At 36.8% G+C, this 14,432-nt stretch overlaps 1 non-coding gene across 1 annotated transcript; it reads left to right on the top strand.

The window, feature by feature from the left end:
* Positions 1–197, top strand: LOC120129286. The gene has a single exon (XR_005516724.1). It is a non-coding gene; the product is annotated as a U2 spliceosomal RNA (small nuclear RNA).
* The last annotated feature ends 14,235 nt before the right edge of the window (positions 198–14,432 follow it).

Genomic DNA, 14,432 nt, shown 5'->3' with positions numbered 1-14,432 from the left:
ATACCTTTCTCGGCCTTTTGGCTAAGATCAAGTGTAGTATCTGTTCTTATCAGTTTAATATCTGATACGTGGGCCATTGGTTCACATGATATTAAATTTATTTTTTTGAGGGGGAGATTTCATCACAGTAGCTTGCTATTGGGGATCTCGAGCGTAGCCCACGCGTTGCACTAAAGCTCGGGCCTGGCGCATCCCACCCAATTTTAATCTAAATGTTTCTTTATTATTGTCAGCATCGATGTTTTACTCAAAGTTATGTAAACTATAGATGTGTTCTGGTAAAATGAGATTTAAATGAATTGTTCAATTTCTGTGTTTACATTACATTACATTACATGTGTTAATATTTTGATGTACATGTGGTTCTCAAGTATGTGATAATTTGAAGTAACATTGCAATGAAAACGAGCTTGGGGTTGATTGCAGCACGCTGAAATTGGTATGGATGATGCTTTCACCATGATCTCTCTGTGGGGGCATTTTCAGCGTAATGAAGGATTCTATTGTCTCTTTAGGATAATTGCGACTTGAAATTGAAGAGATAAATATGTTCTGCATATTTTGTTTCTTTGTGCTACTCACCAACCTGGATGGACCTTTTTTATTTTCTTTATATTATATGTAAATTTCACATTATAATTTCGTACTCTTTAAATTTTAATATAATTTTTTAAGTTTACATCTTTTAGCATAAATTTTATATAGTTTCTGATATACCCACATTTTTGCAGGTTTAATTCCACCGAGGGTAGAAGGAGCAATTATGGATCCTATTCAATATTTTTGTTTCTCGTACATTCGAAAGGTTACTTACATAGTGATTTCTAGCCAAAGATGTAGATTAGAAAGTGATCTTCTGAGATGCCCCAAGGACTTGCTTAAATGCAAGTGGATATTTGCGTTTCATAATTAATTTTTGATTTCCTGTTGTGGACGATTACAACATCTCATATAGGTTCATAGAGATTTTACTCATTTCTAGGCATTTGGAGAGTCTTAAAGTGAGGGCACAAACAGTTTGAGAATTACGACTTTAAGGTTAAGATTAGGGATCATTTGTGTACTTTATCATTAATTAACCGAAGAATCTTCAGATTTTATGGTGGACATATACGCACCTTGAGTATAGGGTGGATCTGTCACTGCGGTTTAAGGTTTCGGTTTCAAATTTTAATAAACAGTTAACCATCGATTAACCGTTAATAAATTATAATTAATTAATTATAGTTTTTTGAGAAAAAAAAATTAGAAATAAAATTAAAATGGTTCCTTTTTATTTTCTAATTATCATATTTATTTTATATTGAAGTTCATCAAATAAAATATAGATAAACGCGAAATGTCTAATTTAATCTTGATCTCAGTGATTGATTTATTTATTTCTTCAACTCTTTTAATTTTTGTAGTTTTTCCCTACTTAGACATGAAAGATACACCGATGTACTGTCTAGAACAAAGATCTTGTTTTCCAGCACAAAAAACATACACTCATACATATGTATTTACTCAAGGCATGTTAGTGATGAGATCTATGAAGTTTAAAAATCCAAACAAAATATGAGGAGCATAAAAGAATATGCCTAAAAATTAACGCAATTCATTAAAAATATGGATAACAATGAAATTACAAGAATGAAGGTCTCGTATTTATTTGTGTTTAGGTTTAGAGTTCTATAAGTATGTTCATTAATGAATATGCACGTAATATTTTAGACTAAAAAACAAATATACCTTATAATATATATATGTTTTTTTTTATAAAAATAAAATACATCTATAAATAAATAAGATTTTTAAACCATCATAAATTTTATAAAATTTTAAATTTTCATGTCGTGTTTTCATTAAAAAAATCGTAATAGACACATAATCAATTGTCAATAACGATTGACGGTTTGGTTAAGTTTGCAAAATTTAGATAACATTATAACAATTAACTGATCATGAACACCTATAATAATTATACTTAAAGAATGTTTTTTTATGGGTCGAAATTAATTTTCATGACAATTTTCCGAGCAATTATGTCAAATACAAAAGATACAATTCTTAGATTTCTCGAAAAATGGATTGTCAAACTTGAGACTTATAATACATATACATCTTTACTCATTCACCCATAAATAAGTTTGTAAAATTTAGATAACATTATAACAATTAACCGACCATTAAAATGAAACATTACAATTAACTAATTGTCGCAACCGTCTTTCGGTTGGGCCGGGAATTGGGCTTCGACTTAGGAAAATGTGATTAGAGTCGCCACCGATAATTTATTTTAAACAAAATAGGTTGACCGGATACCTTATTTCTTACATGATCTGCGTCTTACCAAAGATGTGTCGGATTCGGGAGTCGGTTACAGTCAATGAAGGGTTAGCACCCTTGAACTGACTTTTCGGTACTGTGTAATTTCCAGTTATCTTTAATTAAGAAAATTGAAAGTTAAATTAAAAGGTAAAATATCGATCCTAATTACTTACCCCTAATTGATTGAAATTCCCTTAAAAATAAAGACGTTAAAGAACGAAAATGAAAAAAATAAAAATAAAAATAAAGGAAACAAGAATGAAGATAAAAATAGAAAATAAAAAAGAAGTCAACAAGCAAAGTAAAATAAATAAATAAATGAAATATTAATAATCTATACACAACCAATGAATAAATAAATACAATAAATAAAAAAAATGATCATCAAAGAAATAAAAACAAAGTAAAAAAAGGGGTAATCAAATAAAAATGATTGAAATGTACACCTAATAATAATAATAGACATATAAATAAACTATTAAAAGTATACATATATATATATATATATATTAAAATATAGCATTAGGCAAAAATAATCAAATAAAGAAAAAATAATAATAATAGACGTATATAGTAATAATAAAATCATATAATATATATATATATATATATATATATATATATATATATATATATATATAAATGAGTAAAAAGAAGATAATAATAATAGTAATAGTTATATTAATATATAAATATATATATATATATATATATATATATATATATATATATAATAATAATTTGTAAACAAAATAAAAAGTAATAATATAAAAGTAAAATATGAAATACGTATATATATAAAGTAATAAGATTAAAAATAATAATAACAATTATAATAGATAAATAAAAAGCAAAGTAACATGACTAAATTGGAAGAAAACCATGATTGATGGTCGAATTCAAAACAAAATTGGGTAAAGAATCGAATTTGGGGATTATGATAACATACACTTGGAATAGGAGGGACTGAAATAGTGGTTTACCCTATTGTAAAGCAAAACACGCGGGTTTGGCTTGTATCTGGGTCGGGTTAACGGGCCGTATAAAGGCCAATTTTCTGAAAAACATTTCCTAATTTTCTCATTTGATCCAACATGGATCAAAACGATTTTTCAAAATTCGCTGTACGTTCTTCACGTGTTCTTCATATTTGAAGAACACGGCCGTGGTTCATCAAGAATCCAGAAAATGGCCACCACCCGCCGCCTCATCGGCCGCCATTGACCGGCGCCGACCGCCGTCATTGGCGGCGAAAAGTTTATTTATTTTTTAAATATGAAAGCTTTTTCATCACTTTTTTTTAAATCAAATTTATTAAAGAAGAGTACGCCTCGGGGTAGATCTAGGCTTGGAATCTCGAAGCCCTCCTCTTGGTCATCGACGTTTGTTTTTTGATCGCTTCCGAGCCAAATCTCAAGCCACAACGACATGCAAAAAGAAGAAAATGAATGAACAAAGGTAAAAAGAAAAGCTACCTCTTTTATTTCCTTTTGAATCGATTACAATAGCTCCGATTTGCCTCGTGATTTTTGAGTAATTTGTGCGTAAAGCTCTCTGGTATTTCTTCTATGAATCGTGTGTTCACCGTCCCCCATACAGTATGGATTACATTGTATTTATAGTGTTAAAAGAAAATATATTTTTAGACTCCTAGTCTCACTAGAAATCTAATGCGTGTTGTTTTTTGTTTATTGATGATGACCGAGATCCTTGAGCCGGAAGATGCGGGCTGTTGTGGGTGAGAAACGTACGGCTGTGGGAACTTCAAATGGGTGAAAACGGCGCTGCTAGGAGGTGTGTAGCTAGGGTTCTGGAAACTTGTGGGCTGCTCACGTATATTGGGTCACGTGGGACTTGGGTATGGTGTGTTGGACCACATGTGATTTTAGGCCTATAAAATGTGAAACATAAGTAAAAATAAATAAATAATAATATATGTTTATTACGTATAAATGGATGAAATGGAGGGTGTCTACAGCTGCCCCTCTTTGCTTATTATCGTGTAACGAAAATAGAGCAAAGATTAATAGACACAAGTTTCATCCATATCGAATGTCCCCTGTCGTAGAGATGAAAACCGATGTTGAAACTGGTTTGTCAATCACGAAAAGACTCTCTCGTCATGAGGTTGGGTCAAAATTGGAAAATTCTGAGCATGAAATCCTTCGTCGTGAAGTTGAAACCGAGCTCAAAGTTTTTGGCAAGTGGCCTTTGAATCGTCTTCTGGCTCAAGGTACTTCGTCGTGAAGCTGAAACTTGACCTGAAGACTTTGGTGTTGTGGTGTTACAGATGACTCCTTCGTCGTGAGGTTGGGTCCATCTATTAGGGCATGATACCCTTCGTTGTGAAGTTGTGTATGGCCCCTTCGTCGTGAAGTTGAGCCTGGGAACTGGATATCATTCGTTGTGAAGTTGAAATCCAATGTAGGTTGCTTTGTTTCGAGGCCAATATCCTTCGTCGTGAAGTTGAAATTGACTCTGAAACTGGGTGATGGTTTGTTGACAACCAGCCGTCCCTTCGTTGTGAAGTTGAACTTGTGTTGTCTCGAGTCCAATATCCTTCGCTGTGAAGTTGATATTGGCTCTGAAACTGGGTAATGGTTTATTGACAACCAACGGTCCTTTCGTCGTGAAGTTGAACTTGCATTGTCTGGAGTCCAATATCATTCGTTGTGAAGTTGAAATTGGCTTTGAAATTGAGGAGTTATTTTTTGACAACCAACGGCCCCTTAGTCGTGAAGTTGAACTTTCATTGTCTGGAGTCCAATATCCTTCGCTGTGAAGTTGAAATTGACTCTGAAATTGGGAAGTTGTTTATTGACAACCAGTGGTCCCTTCGTTGTGAAGTTGAACTTGCGTTGTCTTGAGTCCAATATACTTCGCTGTGAAGTTGAAATTGGCTCTGAAATTGGGAAATTGTTTATTGACAACCAGCGGTCCATTCGTCGTGAAGTTGAACTTACGTTGTCTGGAGTCCAATATCCTTCGATGTGAAGTTAAAATTGGCTCTGAAATTGGGAAGTTGTTTGTTGACAACCAGTGGTCCCTTCGTCGTGAAGTTGAACTTGCGTTGTCTGGAGTCTAATATCCTTCGTTGTGAAGTTGAAATTGGCTCTGAAATTGAGAAGTTGTTTATTGACAACCAGCGGTCCCTTTGTCGTGAAGTAGAACTTGCATTGTCTGGAGTCTAATATCCTTCGTTGTGAAGTTGAAATTGGCTCCAAAATTGGGAAATTGTTTGTTGACAACCAGCGGTCCCTTCGTCGTGAAGTTGAACTTGCGTTGTCTCGAGTCCAATATCCTTCGCTGTGAAGTTGAAATTGGCTCCGAAATTAGGAAGTTGTTGTTGACAACCAGCGGTCCCTTCGTCGTGAAGTTGAACTTGCGTTGTCTGGAGTCCAATATCCTTCGCTGTGAAGTTGAAATTGGCTCTAGGTAAAACCTGCAAAGATATGCATATATGCGATGTTATGGATGTCATTCTCTTAGGTATGCCTAAAATGCATATGCACCATATGTTATTGTGGGCTATGGAGAGAAATCTCGATCTCCGGTGGCCTGTCGTTGTTGACTCCTGATTTTGAAATCTTGAAGTTTTGATCCCTGATCTTGAATTCTTCAAATGTTTAAATATGGTGTGCACATTCTATTTTTGATTTGGGAGATGTTTCTCGACCATCTCAAGTATGTGCATAAGCATTGATCGGCTTTCGGGTACCTGTACTTTTCAATGAATCTTTGTACAGTAATATGCGATTATCTTTCACAAAAATAAATAAATCATTAAGTTTAAGTCCAATTCAAGATGCTCAAAAAGGAATTAGAGGGAAGATTGTCTTTATTCATAAGGGGGAAGAAGAACAAATATGACAAACATTCTACAAAACGAATACACGATGATGTGTAAATGAATGTCTTAGATCTCGATAATGTGAGCACTTCTGAGCTGAAAAGCCGTTTGGTGACCTTGCATGCAGCCTTTGCCAAATGATCTTTGAAAATGCGACAACATTCAGGAAAGCGCAGCATTTCTCCGATTTGTTGAGTTTGTACCGGGAAGTTTCCACTGTTAGTATCCAAATCGCCCTTTTCGGGTTTTCAACTTGGACCCATCCTTGGTTGCAAGATGCCCTTTGCGGGTTTTCATCTTGAACCCACCTCGTTTTCTTTCTTTTTCTTTCGTTCTTTTTTCTCTTTTTCTTTTTTTTTCAATTTAGGGCGCCCTTTCGGGTTTTCACCCTAAACGTTTTTCTCTTTTTTCTTTTTCCTTTTTTTTTCAACTTAGGATGTCCTCTCGGGTTTTCATCCTAAGCGAAGTATTTCTTGACTGCATCCGAGTTGATGGGATGTGACAGTTCAGGTCCGTCCATTTCAGCCAAGACAAGGGCTCCCTCGGAGAATGCATTTTTCACAACATAAGGTCCTTCCCAATTTGGCGACCATTTTCCTCGGAAATCTTTCTGGACTGGCCAAATTCTTTTTAGCACTATATCTCCTTCTCGGAATATTCTCGGGCGCACCTTTTTGTCATGTGCTCGGATCATTCGTTTCTGATAGATTTGACCATGATAAATGGCTTTCAGTCTTTTTTTCATCTATCAGATTAAGCTGATCATATCTGGATTGTACCCATTCTGCATCGTCCAGTTTGACTTATGTCAAGACCCGGAGAGACGCAATCTCGACTTCAATGGGTAACACTGCTTCCATTCCATAGGCTAGTGAAAACGGAGTTGCCCCAGTCGAGGTTCGTACCGAGGTTCGATAAGCGAACAAAGCAAAAGGCAACTTCTCATGCTAGTCTTTGTAAGTTTCAGTCGTTTTCTCCACTATCTTCTTAATGTTTTTGTTTGCTGCTTCTACTGCTCCATTCATCTTTGGTCTGTATGTAGTAGAATTGTGATGCTTTATGTTGAACTTTTCACAAGCAGCACTCATCATCTTGTTGTTCAAGTTTGTTGCGTTATCACTGATAATCCTTTCAGGTAGACCATACCGACATATAATTTCTTTCTTCAGAAACTTGCAAATAGTGGATTGAGTGACACTGGCATACGACGCAGCCTCTACCCATTTCATGAAATAGTCAATCGCTACGAGAATGAAACGGTGACCATTCGAAGCCTTCGGATGGATTTGCCCAATAACGTCTATGCCCCACATAGAGAAAGGCTATGGTGACGTCATTACATGAAGTGGATGGGGTGGAACTTGTATCTTGTCTCTGTAAATCTGACATTTATGACATCTTCTAGCATAGTTGATGCAATCGTTTTCTAGTGTGGACCAAAAATATCATCATCTCATTATTTGTCTTGACATCATATGTCCATTTGCATGTGCTCCGCAAACTCCATCATGTACTTCTTCTACTATCATTTTTGCCTCTTCAGCATCGACGCACCTTAACAGGACTTGATTATGGCTTTTCTTGTACAAAACCTCTCCGTCAAGGACGTATCCAGCTGACAACCTTCTAAGGGTTCTCTTCTCGGTTTCGTTGGTTTTTTCTGGATAACTCCGATGCTTAATATACTGCAAAATGTCGTAGTACCAAGGCTTAGTGTCTTTCACTTCTTCAATTTGGTAACAATGAGCTGGGTATTCATACGACTGCATGTTAATTGGCATCATTTCAGACTCCCCACCAGCCTTGAATGCGGCTGCCAAGGTAGCTAAAGCGTCAGCCATTTGATTTTCTTCTCTAGGCACGTAGTGGAAGGTGACTTCGTTGAACTCTTCGAGCAGATCCAGCACTAGTTTCCGGTACTCTAACAGCTTTATATACTTGGTTTCCCATTCTCCTCGGAGCTGATAGACTACTAAGGCTGAGTCTCCATACACCTGCAAAGTCTTTATATTCTGCCCCAGTGCAGCTCGAATTCCCAAGACACAGGCTTAATATTCCGCCATGTTATTGGTGCAATTGAAGTTTAGTCTGCTGGTAAATGGGTAGTGAATACCTTATGGAGAAATCAGGATTGCCTCAATGCCATGTCCTAATGCATTTGATTCCCCATCGAAGTGCATTCTCCAGGAACTGTCTGCTGAAATGCTTGCTTCTTCTAAAGATATGGCCATTAAGTCTTTGTCTGGGAAATCAAAGTTCAGCGGCTCATAGCTCTCTCATAAGTTCTGCTTGCCAAAAAATCGGATATGACACTGCTTTTTACCGCTTTTTGGCTCACATATTCGATGTCGAATTCAGACAAAAGCATCTGCCATCGGGCTAACCTTCCGGATAGAGGAGGTACACCCATCATGTATTTTAATGGATCTAACTTGGAAATCAGCCAAGTAGTGTGATACAACATGTATTGCCAGAGTCTTTTTGTAACCCAGAGCACAACAAACCTTCTCAATAAGAGGATATCAGACCTCGCAATCGGTGAACTTCTTGCTTAAATAGTAGATGGCTCTTTCCTTCTTCCCGGACTCGTCATGTTGACCCAGGACACACCCCATGGAGTTCTCGAATATGGAGAGATACAAGAACAGAGGTTTGCCTGGGATGGGGGACATCAGGATAGGAGTGCGAGACAAGTACTCTTTTACCTTCTCGAATGCAATCTGATAGTTTTCATCCCATGCTCCAGGGCTGTTTTTTCGGAGAATGCGAAAGATTGGATCACACTTGTTAGTTAACTGAGATATAAACCGAGCTATGTAATTCAATCTTCCTAAAAAACCTCAGACCTCCTTTTGGGTTCGTGGTAGAGGTAGATTTTGGATAGCCTTAACCTTATCAGGATCAACCTCGATGCCTTTTCTACTGACTACAAAGCCTAATAGCTTCCCGGATGTCACCCCGAAGGCACACTTGCTAGGGTTCAGTCGTAACTGGAATTTCCTCAATCTCTGGAAGAGCTTTCTCAAATTCTCTTGACATGTTCATTCTCAGTCTGTGCCTTGACAATCATGTCGTCGACATAAACCTCGATCTCTTTGTGCATCATATCATGAAACAGGGTCACCATAGCTCTCTGATAGGTTGCCCAAGCATTCTTTAATCTGAAAGACATCACTTTGTAACAGAAAGTTCCCCACATTGTGATAAAAGTGGTCTTCTCCATGTCTTCAGGATGCATCTTGATATGATTGTACCCCGAAAATCCATCTATGAATGAAAAGTAGGCGTTCTCGGCTGTATTGTCCACCAGAGTGTCTATGTACGACAGAGGAAAGTTGTCTTTGGGACTTGCCTTGTTAAGGTGTAACACCCCCAACCCGTACCCGACCCGGATAGGAGTCAGAGATATTACATTAACTTTTAAAACACGACTCTTAACCAATAATAGCAAAATATTTGAACTTATATTAAGAAAATACAATAATATACATATTGTAATATAAGTTTATCAAAATGTTCAGAGCATACACAACTTAACCCTTTCATTATATGCCAACTGCCATTTACATAACAAAATGACCTACTGATTAAGTTGCTTCTGATCTGGTGGTTGCAGGAGTAATGCTGTCAAGCTGCTTCACCTGTCTCTCTATTCTCGGATCCTACGTGTGAAACACTCACACGCTAAGTCATCGACTTATTGAGGCAGTAATAATAACAAGGCAATGTAATGAAAATGTCACGATCATATGAGATGAGATGCAAACATGTACTTAATCAATATTCATACCTGTAAGCGTATGACTGTAACATTCATGAATCTGTATTAATAAGTTTAGTGATAGCATATTGAGAACCTAAGGTATCTGAGTAATGTGATGCATAGCTATCACCACAGCTCGTATAAATGCACCGAAGTGCCGCGTAGAATTGGTAGTGCCATATAATGATGTCCATAAGGACCACATATAATTCCTTAAGATCATATACATATACTAGGGATCAAGTATGTGTCTTTCCAAGACTTCACACATGTTCCACAGAATATATATATATCCCGAAGGACCGCGTAGAATTGCACCGTAGTGCCATATAATGATGTCCATAAGGACCACATAGAATTCCTTAAGAATCATATACATATTCTAAGGATCAAGCATGTGTCTTTCAAGACTTCACACATGTTCCAAAGAATATACATATGTCCCGAAGGACCGCGTAGACCCTCTACCCTTGGCATGCCAACTATACCTATAGTTCTCATCTACATAACATGGGCTTTTACATTTCACGTAGTCTATATCGCGTAGACATGTAATTTCTTACCTTTTCACATAGCTCATAACTTTTCCCCCATATTCATGTCATATAATGCATTTTATATGAACTCATGTCATGTCTCATAATACAGAATATGCTCATGTACCAAGATAAAAAAAAAATCTAGACTTATCACAAGTCTAGAATGAAGTATATTTCTATAATCATGCTATACATATGCACTCACCTATACTTCTTTGCCTTTTCCTCGATCGATCCTACTTGTAGATTGTTCCCGAACTCGTGTAGGCTCGGTATCTACATAAACATAATTTTCAAGATGATCATCAGATGTCTATGTCTTGAAATTAAGCTTTAATAGCTTACTAATTTAAGAAATTAATAGCTTAGTCTTTCTTTCTTTTCTTCTTTTTTTTTCTCATGGGGGAATCGGTTCCCCCCCCGGGGTATCGATTCCCCTCTAGCATTCTGGAAATTCATATTCGTTGAGGGGGTATCGGTTCCCCTTGAATGGGTACCGATTCCCCTAGCCCGAAAATCCTATTTTGAGCTCGAAAATCCTTTCCTTTCAGCTCAAATATACATATTTCACTCCCTTTAATACTCTTAGCTTTCATACACTTACTTAAACTAATTATTATTCATTCAATACCTCTAAAACTAAGAAAACTACTCATCCATATAGAATTGAAGAATCTTACTCCAATTCCAACTTGTTCTAATTTCAATTCTATTACTTCATACTTCTTAATTAACTTATTGACAAGTCAAAAATCTTATTCAAACATCAAAAACTCATCCATATCAAAATTTCATCTAAAAACTCATTTTCCAAATCTATCTCTAAAACACTTATCTTGTTATCTTAATGCCATATAAGCTTTCCTTTAGCTTATATAACATCCAAACTTCCATTTCCAATCTTAAAAATCAGAGAAACTACTAAGGTTCAGATTCTTACCTTTACTTGCAACCTTCACGTTTGGAGAAGGAAGAGAAAAATGAGAGGATTCTGGAAACCTTTGTTTCCTCCACAAGCCCCACGTGGGTTCTAATATAACCCCATAACATTTTTTTAATTATAATTTTTCCTTACAAATGACCATTTTGTCCTTACATACATTTCATATTTACTAACCATTATTTTTTTAACTATATAATTATTCTACTTTAATCACCAATTGTTGAAACTTTGCAAATTAATCACTAACCCGGCATGGAGGATGTTACAAATCTCCCTCCCTTAAGAAAATTCATCCTCGAATTTTCAATAAGAAAAGAGATGGGGATACTGATTCCTCATATCCTCCTCACGCTCCCACGTTGCTTCTTTTACTTTGTGGTTTCTCCACAATACTTTGACCAAAGGAATAGTCTTGTTCCTCAATTGCTTAACCTCATGAGCTAAAATTTGAATCGGTTCTTCCTCATAAGTCATATCCGGTTGTACCTCAATCTCTTCTGGATTTACGATATGGGAGGGATCCGATCGATATCTTCGAAGCATTGAAACGTGAAAGACATCATGTATCTTTTCCATCTCAAGTGGTAAAGCTAGCTGATATGCTACAGGTCCTACTCTCTTTACAATCTCATATGGTCCAATAAACCGATTACTCAATTTTCCTTTTCGACCAAATCTCAACACCTTCTTCCATGGGGACACTTTTAAAAACACTTTATCTCCAACTTGAAATTCAATTTCTTTCCTTTTTAGATCTGCATATGATTTCTGTCTGTCTGCTGCAGCTTTGAGATTACTCTGAATTATCTGGACCTTTTCTTCTACTTCCTGAATCAACTCAGGACCAAGCACTTCTTTATCTTTGAGCTCGTACCAGTTCAAAGGCGTACGACATTTCCTTCCATAAAGAGCTTCATAGGGAGCCATTTTAATACTCGACTGATAGCTATTGTTGTAAGCGAACTCTGCCAACGGTAAATACTTTTCCCATGATCCTTTAAATTCCATTACGCATGCTCTCAACATATCTTCTAATATCTGAATAGTTCTCTCTGATTGCCCATCAGTCTAAGGATGAAAAGCCGTACTAAAGTTTAAACGAGTTCCCAACGCTCCATGTAAAGATTTCCAGAATCTAGAAGTGAATCGAGGGTCTCGATCAGAGACTATGGAAACAGGTACTCCATGCAATCTAATAACTTCTCTAATATACAGCTCTGCATACTTTTCCATAGAGAAATTCGTTCTAACCGGAAGAAAATGCGCTGACTTAGTTAATCGATCAACAATTACCCAGATTGATTCTCTTTTGTTCGGGGTCAAGGGTAACCCCGAAACAAAATCCATCGTAACATTTTCCCATTTCCATTGAGGAATGAAAAGCAGTTGCAATAATCCTGATGGAACTTGATGCTCGGCTTTGACTTGTTGACATATCAAACACTTAGACACAAATTCGGTGATGCTTCGTTTCATCCCTGACCACCAAAATCGATTCTTCAAATCCATATACATCTTGGTTCCACCCGGGTGCATCGTTAACGGACTGCAATGAGCCTCTGATAAAATTTCTTTCTTCAAGTCGTCATTGTCGGGTATTACAATTCTTCCTTTACAATATAGATTTCCATCTGACTTAATCTCAAAGTTTTTAATCTCTTTGTTCTTTACTTGTTCAATTCTTTTCAAACACATTTCATCTTTACTTTGCAATTCTCCTATCCGTTCCAACCATACTGGTTTAAGGGTTAATTCTGCACAAAGACCACCGTCTCCCGTTAAAGATAATCTTGCATCCATAGCTCGTAAAGCTGCAAACGTCTTTCTACTCAGAGCATCTGCTACCACATTAGCCTTTCCGGGATGATAGTCAATTATCACATCATAATCCTTTAAAAACTCTACCCATCTACGTTGCCTCAAATTCAATTCTTTTTGAGTCATCAGGTACTTCAGGCTCTTATGATCCGTATATAAGTAACAACGCTCCCCATAAAGATAATGACGCCAAATCCTGAGAGCGAATACTACAGCAGCCATTTCTAAATCATGAGTGGGGTAATTCCTTTCATGTGGTTTCAACTGTCTCGATGCATACGCTACCACCTTTCCTTCTTGCATTAATACACACCCCAACCCGTTATGGGATGCGTCACTGTATACTACAAAATTCTTGCCAGATTCCTGTTGAACCAATATCGGAGTTTCCGTCAGAATTCTCTTTAAAGCTTCGAAGCTTTCTTGACATTCAGAAGTCCAAACAAATGGTACGTTCTTTCTCATTAGCTTTGTTAGAGGCATCACAATCATCGAAAAATTCTTAACGAATCTTCGATAGTAACCGGCAAGTCCAAGAAAACTCCGAACTTCAGACACATTCTTAGGAACTTCCCAATCCATTATAGCTTTAACCTTCTGAGGGTCTACTCTAATCCCAACTGCCGAGATCACATGCCCCAAGAAAATTACTTCCTTTAACCAGAACTCACATTTGGACAATTTCGCATAGAGATTTTTATTCCTGAGAATTTGCAAAACTAGCCTCAAATGTGTGCCGTGCTCTTCATGGGATTTCGAGTACACCAGTATGTCATCAATAAAGACAACAACAAACTGGTCCAGATAGGGCTGAAAAATCCTGTTCATGAGATCCATGAAAGCAGCAGGTGCATTTGTTACTCCGAATGGCATTACGATGAATTCATAATGACCATATCTCATTCTGAAAGCTGTCTTCGGAATATCTTTCTCCTGGATCTTCAATTGATGATAACCCGAACGTAGATCGATCTTCGAAAATACCGAAACTCCTTTTAGTTGATCAAACAAGTCATCAATGCGTGGAAGGGGATATTTGTTCTTAATGGTCACCTTATTAAGCTGTCGATAATCAATACAGAGATGCATTGATCCATCCTTCTTTTTAACAAATAACACCGGAGCTCCCCAAGGTGACACACTTGGTCGAATAAATCCTTTTTCTAACAAATCTTGCAATTGATTCTTTAACTCTTGCAATTTTTTTGG

Source organism: Hibiscus syriacus, unplaced genomic scaffold (assembly GCF_006381635.1).
Source record: "Hibiscus syriacus cultivar Baekdansim isolate YM2019G1 unplaced genomic scaffold, ASM638163v2 tig00110483_pilon, whole genome shotgun sequence".
In the NCBI taxonomy this organism is placed as follows: Eukaryota; Viridiplantae; Streptophyta; class Magnoliopsida; order Malvales; family Malvaceae; genus Hibiscus; species Hibiscus syriacus.
This window is presented reverse-complemented; position numbering and strand designations above follow the sequence as displayed.